The sequence below is a fragment of the Ceratotherium simum genome, chromosome 12 (genome assembly GCF_057802395.1).
Source record: "Ceratotherium simum simum isolate JZ-2026a chromosome 12, ASM5780239v1, whole genome shotgun sequence".
NCBI lineage: Eukaryota > Metazoa > Chordata > Mammalia > Perissodactyla > Rhinocerotidae > Ceratotherium > Ceratotherium simum.
The window spans coordinates 17,223,047-17,232,061 of NC_141911.1; the positions used below are offsets into that span (position 1 = coordinate 17,223,047).

Consider the following 9,015-nt stretch of genomic DNA (forward strand, 5'->3'; position numbering starts at 1 on the left):
CCATTTTTTGGTATATTATACCCTTTTAGCTTTCCTTTATATTTTCCAAAATAGCAAGAGCAGAAAGAAAGCTTTTTTTTTCCATTTTAAGGAAAAAATAGCAAGTTAAGGCTTATTAGAGAGCATCCTGATTATGTATATTTAATATGATTGAAGAGAAACAATATTCAAAACAAGAAAAATAATTGTTAAATTTTGAAATTGTCTTGTTTATATTTCTTTTGTCAAGTCAAATTATTTGTTTGTAAATATTCTGACAAAATTAAATCCAATAGTATCTGGGAACTTATTATGTTTAATTTCACCACTAGAATTGATTTAAATATATTTTTCAAGCTGATAGCAGAGGACTTATTCAATACTTTCAAGTGCTATGTTATGCAAACCAAGTATAAATGAACAAATCACTTTTCTTCCCATAGAAATATAAACTGAACACTGAGCTATTCTGTTTCTCATTACCAAGGCTATCAGCTGGTATTCAAACAATAACATATGTAACAAGAAACTTATTATTGAAAGTGATTGCAAAACAGAGAAAATAAATGATAAAAAATGTGGTTAGGACACAGGAAAGAAAATAATATCTGCCAAAGGTATATAAAAGAAGTCAGGTCCACATGACTACCACAGAGATGTTACCATACACTTGAAACTGGCCCCAAAGCTTCCTAAAACTCACATTTAGGACTTTGCTTTTTGGTTTGGCAAAGCAATGGGGGCAGTAACGGGGGAGGAAAAAGCTTTAAAAAGTAGAAAAAGCATCAGATAAAATAGGCAAATTAGCAACCCAGATAAGGAGATTGTTATTCCAGAGGATTCAATAGAACTAGAAGGAATTTTGGTGGTTCTCCCTGACAGGTAAAGGACTTTACCTTCACCAACAAGGATAATTTGGAATTTCATAATTAAAACTCTTCAGGGAGTTTCTCTAGCAGTCCCTCCTAGAGCTTAAATGTCTTCCCCTTAGTAAAAACCAATAACTTCTTAGAGAATCTTTGAAGAAAAGTAGTCCCAAATAAACTACTAATTTTCTTCCATGACCTTCAATATATACCAACAGAGAGTCTACAAACGGCAGGTAGTCAATAAATCTTTGTTGAATGGCTAAGTGAATGAATTCATTTGCACCAATAATAAACAAGATGGTATCAATTTTGGAAGAGTAGATATATTAGAAGACACAGATTTACTAAATGAAAGAAAGAATTCATTAGATACTATTACAACTCTAGGATAGGATATTGTAAAGATAAACATACAAAAAATGAACATTTTTGTTCTAGAGATGTTAGCAATAGTTAAATTGCATTCAGTTTTTTAATTTATGTTAATACATAACAATGTCATAAATCAACTGAGAATTACTGTTTTCTAAATTTTAAGACAACAATTAATATTGCCAGTCTAAATTGTGCATTACTTTGGTTTTATTGTATTATCCTTGAGTCAACAAAATGTTATAAAAACATTATTTCTTCTACTCTTATATAAAACTATGATCATTGCAAACTAGGTGTCCTGTGTTTAATACTCTAAGTCTTTATACATGTATGCATGTAAGAAATTTCTAAATGAAGTTATTTATGTTAAGAGAATTTCTGAAAACGTAAGAAACTTCTTTAAAATGACATGCCAATTTTCAAAGAAACACTTATTTATCCTCAAAAATAAGTTCAGTGCATTTTATTCAGCAAATGCATATTGAGCACTCACTATGAATCAGATCTATTTCAGGCACAGAGGATGCCAAGTCAGAGACAAGGTCAGAGGTTCCCAAAATTTCTCGGTTCACGGCTTCACGGCAGCCTTAGCGTCTTGATCATTTTTTTTTCATGGTGCCCGTAAGTCAAAGTAATCTAACGGTTCCTTCATCAAGTAGTTTGGTCCAAACAACCTAAAAAATATTCATGTTTTACAACAGAGTCTCAGTTTTAAAAATTAATGTACATAAATTGAAAGAATATAATATTTTTATTTCATTATTAAATAAAGCCCAATTACTTACTAATAGGACGCACAAGCCTGTGGGGCCCTGTGCTACTCCTCAGATCTTCTCAAACAACTTCTCGAGCCTTGGAATCAAACCTTGGACACTACCACCCTCATTTCCTATTGCACATTGATTTTCACATAGGGCTTGTTTCTATCGCCGCAATTGCAGAACACTCAGCTTCACGAAGATATGATATCATCAAAAGGAATGTAGTGTGATGGAATACTGAAATTGTGAATTACTTTGAGCTAATAGTTCACACGGCGTCTGAGAAATATCATTGTTTTTCCCTCAAAAATTTAAAATACCACAGAGTGCTCCTATGAATTCACTGTGGTGCCGCAGTTTAGGAACCACGGGTTTGGGTTAATAAGTAGTTCAGTGTTAAGATACAAGACAAAACACAAAAACAAACAATTACAATCCAATCAGAGAAGCGAAGCATTATAAGAAGACCGTAATAAGAGCAATGTGGAAAGTTGGGCCATACTTTATAAAATATTAGGTTAAGTAGCATATTAAGGCCTTCTGTCTTTTCTTTAGTTTATCAGTTCAAGAGATTTTTAGACAAAGGGAATGGATGAAAAATCAATTGGAGGTAAGAAAGCAAAGGGTTCCTAAAATGAGGGCAAATATATTGACAATCATTTAGTCATTCAACAATATCTAAGATGCCCGGTATGGCCAGCAGACGTTAGATGCCACAGCAAGATAAAAGAGCAGTGTTCAACTGTAAACATCCTCCAACCCTTACCATCTCCTACATGTCCTTTGGATGTCCCTGGACACAGTGATTCTGTGGTGGCACTGCAACCAGACTGGCGAATGGTGCCTGGCATGCAGTAGGTGCTTAATAAATGATTGTATGTTAATTAGAAGAGATAGAACATATGGGAATAATTTAAGAAGTCATATGTGCAAGATACCAACAAGTGCATATACATTTATTTGTTATTTATATTTAGCATGCTTCCAAAAAAGGAAGCATACGATAAGATGCCTCATAACCAACTGAGGGCAGAAGATCAAAAACTGCAGCTGGAAGAAATAAAACAAATTTATTCAATAAAAACTTAGCACAAATATCTTGAACAGAAGTTGAGAATGTGAATTCTGTGAGGTGCTTTTTTTTTTCCTTAAGCACAGTAAAACTCTTTTTTCCTTTTTTGGTGAGGAAGATTGGCCCTAAGCTAACATCTGTTGCCAATCTTCCTCTTTTTGCTTGAGGAAGATCGTCTCTGAGCTAACATCTGTGCCAATCTTCCTCTATTTTGTATATGGGACGCTGCCACAGCATGGCTTGGTGAGCAGTGTGTAGTCTGCCCCCGGGATCCGAACCTACAAACCAGGGCCTCCAAAGAGGACCACGCGAACTTAACCACTACACAGTGGGGCAGGCCCATAAAATTCTTAATAGATCAGAATTTTATCTACGCTGACAAAGGGGGGAACAATTTCATGTGACAAGTCACAAGGCAGCCTGTAGTGAGGTGAATGTGGATCTGAAAGAAGGGGGCACTACTTTCCTTGGCAAACCCAGCCTGAATTATAATTATGCAACAGTGAGCATATCCCCCGGCAATGATTTGCCCAGATGTACCTCTCCACCCATTCATACCACTTGAGGTAACTTGCTTGGTGATGGTTCTGTCTCGAGGAAAAACTCTAGTCTCTTAGATTCAGTGGTAGGGGGAAGGTCCTTGGAATTAAACTAACAAAAGAAAGATTAGCAAGAGAAAAGATAAATTTAACCAAGTACCCAGGGAATTCACAGAAAAATATACCTCATATGGGTGGTTAGAATTTGGGGCTCATGTACCATCTTAATAGAGGGAGGGGAAAGGGAGAGGGGCACTTAAGGGAAAAAAATGACTTTTGGGAAAGATAAATGGGCCCTTAGGAGAATCGATGGGAGGTATGACAAGAGTCTGCTCGCTTAGGTGCATTTATGAATCTTCTTCTGATCCTACAAATCTGAACCCATAAGCTACAGCAACTCAAAAGTGAAACACCATCTCCCAAGACACGCACACACAGAGAATATGTATGCACAGCCAACTTTAATGAAGGTCAGAGAGATAAAAAGTGAACGTCAGAGAAATGCGAACAATTATTAGACCTCCCTAGTGAACAAGTGCTTCTGATGCCCTCACCACTGGAGATTTTTCATCTGTTAAGGCATCTCCCAGTGCTATTTTCTCTATGTCTTGCTGCCTTTCCTATCTCCACTCATCTCCACTCTCCCAGATTCCCCATGGATTTACCATTCTTTTCCTTGTGTGTAACGAAAATTAATCCAACATCTCCAGCCCCTACTCCCAAACTCAGATCCAAGCTCACGTTTGGCAACAACAAAATCCATCAGCGTACTCAACTGAACCAAAAGTGACATTTATGTAATCAGCAACATAAAAGATTGGCAGAGGTCCCTTTTAAAGACTGTTCATATTTTAACATCCATCTCCCCTTGACCCCACACCGTCCATAAATTAAAGTATACTTGAAGTCCTGGTCAGTCAAATGTTAATGTCCTTCCACCCTGGTCTGTGAGCCCTTTTCCACACTGCTTTGTTTCTCAGCCCCTCCCCAACCCCCTGAGGCAGCCTCAAGAAACGGAACTTTTAATGCTTAGCCTTTCTCAGCCTCATCACTTTTCAAATTCTACCCCTGCTTTTTAAAGGGGGATAAAAAAGTGAAGCACAGTGAGGAAAGGGAAATAATCATTGGCTGTTACAAACGCTAACTTGTAATCTACTTCCTTTTTCAAGAGTGGAGAAAGTGTTGGGTTGTCTGAACTAAAATAATCAAAAATGCAATTTGATAGATTCCTTGTCAACATATGAAATTATCCTAAAATCCATTTTAATGAGAAGCTGTCAGTCTCTAAAACATTCTATATGCAACTTAATCGCCTGCTTAGTTTATTTTTTAATGCACAAACAATTCCCTCTACTCCCATCCTTCTGAATTAATAAGGATGCTTTTTCATCTGCTGTAAAGGTCCCACAAGACAAGGTAAGTATTAAATGTGTGTGAGCTGATACCTGCGAACCTGACAGAAGAAGGCTGAGCCTTTTAAGAAATAAGAAAGGAGACTGCAGTGCAGTCCTGGAAATCCTCAGTTAGCAGATAGGTGAGTTAACGGTCACTTTTGATCTTAGCTGGAACCAGCTAGTACTTGCAATTCATTATGCAGGCAATTACCAGTAATAAGAAGTTTCACCAGAAACACAGCAACTGCTTTTCAAGACTATTTTAAATTATAACAGCAATAGTTACCTGTCAGGAAATTACTAATAGATGAGTGGCAACAAGAATATCTTAACAAGCAGAGTTTGAAGATGAGGGAATTTTATAAAGTTCTTTCTTTGTTACATTCTTGGGAAAAATCAATATACCATGCAAAGAGAGACAAATGGATCAACAGCAGTGATTATGGTGCATGCTGTTCTGACTCACATGTTATTAATCCATAGATTTATTAGTGAGATTTGAAATACCATCCACTCTCCTTGCAGGAAATGGTTTAATTATGAGGCCAGAGCACAGGAAACACCTCCACATTCTTACATTTTCTTTCCAATACAATACTGCCCTCCTGTGGAAACAGACACTAGCCCCCTAGCCTTGCATCCTGAATTTCTTTTCTGATCACCAGATATTTCAGGAAAATAGAAGAGTTTTAGAAAGTTGTAAGTAACAAATACCACATACTATAATATCATCCCTGAAATCCACCTTGCCTTCAAACTTAGCAGAGAATGCCATTTACATTTATAAAAAATGCGTGGTCGTCAGAATTCTGAAACATGCCAAGACTATTACCGCTATTGAGTAATTCTCTATAACTTGGCTATCATCAACATCAAAGGCTTTTCAGCATGCTTCTAATGCTTATATTGCAATGAGATGGTTTGAAATATTATGCCATTCCTACCAGATCAATTTCAAAGAATGCGAAGTAGAAAGCCCATCCCAGTAGACTTCCAAAACAGCAATATTTGGAGTTTGAAATATATAAGATTGCAGGCGAGTAGTCAAGTGTGTACATCATGTGCAGTTTATGTGGATAAAAAATCATAATGCAAATAGAGTGAGATGAGTGCATTATAGGACATATCTGCTTTAGTTCTTGTTGATATATGCACTTATTATCATAAGCCATAAGATGCAATGAACACATCAATCACCTAAGCAGCTTAGATATCACACACAAAATGCTGCTCGTGCTATAAAATAAAACAAAGCTATTAATTTCTTTGCCTTCAGCCAATGAGCCAAAACTATGAAAATGAATTGTCATTGTAAACACTTGCTAATAACACTCCCCCAATATTTATTAAAATATGTGAGGATGGCATGTCTAAACATATGAACTCTCGATTTCCTCTACACAGCAGTTGGCCTCAGTTGATTCCCCTTCACTGAGCTTTTTTCTATGTCATAAATTCAAACATGAGAAATTTAACTCCAGGGGAAAAAAAAAAAAGCCAAAGTCCAGTACCACTATTTATGATGCATATAAATCTGTGTCATTTCAGCATCACTTGTTCATATAAGATGAAGAACAAGTTCTATTGATTCCCACAAGTCTAACCTAGTGCTATTTCCCTTAGGATCTAATGAAACCCAGGCGTTTTCCTGCGTTATAATGACTGTCTCCTCAATGGCAGTATATTCATTGCTGTATCTTGGAAGTCTACTAAAGTTTATGGCTCTTTTACTAAAACTGTGACAAATATTTGGTACTGCATAATAAAATAGCCTACAAATGATCATTCTACCTTCTGTCCTGCGTAACTAAATAATCAGAATTGCAATTTAATTACTTCCTTTAGGAATACAGACTGGGCTTTTGTCAATTTGCTACTCCTTGTTATTTTCAAATGAAGCAATAAACAGTTTGAGATGGAGGACTTTGAGTGAAGAGTTTTTAAATCACCAATGTGAAGAGGCTAAAAATAGCAGCAGTAGCAGCAGCACTTGCAATATAGAGAAACACAGATGGATACTCAGATATCTGTGGTTAGGGCACATTTGAAGAAAGTAAACTAAGAGTACACTCAGGTATAGATTTATATCAAATGGTTTTATGAAAAATTTATTTCAGGGCTTAAAGTTCAAGAACAACAGTAGGAGAAGCTAATAGCTATTGAGTCAGTCTGTTCCAGGGTCTCTGTCAGGAACTTGATAACACTACCATATTTAATCCTCAAACAACCCCATGAGGCAAATATTGTTATTATTCCCAAGTTCTAGATAAGGAAAATAAAACTTAGCAAGTTTGTTTTCAGAACAATAGATTGTCATTATAAGGGAGGGACAACTGTAAGTATCACTCGGACGGTCTTCCTGTTCAGTTTGCTTGGCTTCACGTCTACCCCTTAGAAAGAGGGAACCATGATAAAGGAGTAGAAGCTGGCATTCAAAATATCTGTAAGACACCAAAAGCATGTGGCCATATTTCTTTGAAACCTCTAAAGGGGGATTATAGTTCAGTATGGTTGGGGGGCACTGTTGGAGCATGAAACTAATGGGTTGGACTGTACTCCAGAAATCCTACATCTAGAAGGGAGAAGAGGATGGGAAAACAGGGGAATACATTAGCACCTCTCTGACACGCTCATCAACTACCTCAACCCCAACCAGCTCTATAGAGTCAGAATAATAGAGGAAGAAAATTGCAGCCACCTGTCCATCAGGACAACTGATAGGGCTGCTTGGGAGCGCATGTGATATAGTTTATAGGATTCCCAGAATTCAGGCGAAGAAATTGAGGGAGTGGAATTTCTTACAGAACAGATGGACATAAAGCTAAACTACATGAACATTATTTCTTCTTTCACGATCTGTTCCAGTCACTGTTGCTGAAAAACAAATTGTCCCCGCCTTTTGGCCAGAACCTCCATCTTCCAGTAATTCACCAAAATGACAAACAAAAAGGAAAGAGAAGATGCACCCACTGTATATTCTCTAGGCCTTTTGGAAAACGTAGAATTGTCCCTTTGGCCCCACACAAGTGAATCTACAAGAATGTGATACTGTAGACTTCAAGGGAAAGGGCACTGTTCAAAAAGGAATGCCCCACAATCGTCACCATGGCAAACTGGAAGAGTGTACAATGTTACTCAGGAGGCTGTTGGCATTGTTGTAAACAAACAAGTTAAGGGCAAGAATCTTGCCAAGAGAATTAATGTACATATTGAAAATATTACACACTCTGAGAGCCGAGATAACTTCCTGAAATAACCAGAAAAAGAAGGAAGCCTAAGAGAAATGTACCTGGTTCAACTGAAGAGTCAGCCTGCTCCACACAAAGAACCACACTTTGTGAGAACCAATGGAAAGGAACTTGAGCTGCTGGAATCTATGCCCTAGAATTCACAGTATAATAAGTATAAAAAAGTAAAATAAAAAAAATTCTGGGTTAAAAAAAAAAAAATCACCCAGAATATATTGGCTTAAAAAAATGACAATCATTTTGTTATCATTTATGAGTTCCATGTGTCGGGAATTTGGGAGTGGCTAGACTGGGTGGTTCTGGCTTTGGGTCCATTATGGAGGTGCAGTCAGACTATAGCCAGAACTGGAACAGAGAAGGTGGAGCTGGAACAGCTGGAGACTAGCTGGGCATCTCTCTCCTCCTGTAGCCTTAGGCCTTCCCCTATGGCCCCACCATGTGGACTGGCTTGGATTTCCTCATAGCATGGCAGCTTCAGGGAGAAAGATTGCTTACACAGCAAGTGAAAACTTCAAGAGCAAATATTCCAGGAAGAAAGGCGGAAGCTGCTTCACTTTTTATGACTTAGCCTCAGAAGACACGCAATGACAATTCTGTCATATTCTACTGGTACAAGCCAGTGGCCAGGCCAACCAGATTCAAGAGAAGGGGCTTTAGACTCCCTCTTGGTGGGAGAGCAGTGAGGTTCTAGAAGAGCCTGAGGGATGGGAGCTATTGTTGCTGTCATCTTTGGAAAATCCAATATGCCACAGGACATTATTATTACCATCAAATTTAC

The 9,015-nt window shown here is 37.5% G+C and overlaps 1 pseudogene; it reads left to right on the top strand.

Moving 5' to 3' along the window:
* Positions 1-7,921: 7,921 nt before the first annotated feature.
* Positions 7,922-8,374, top strand: LOC101389028 (large ribosomal subunit protein eL21 pseudogene; annotated as a pseudogene).
* The last annotated feature ends 641 nt before the right edge of the window (positions 8,375-9,015 follow it).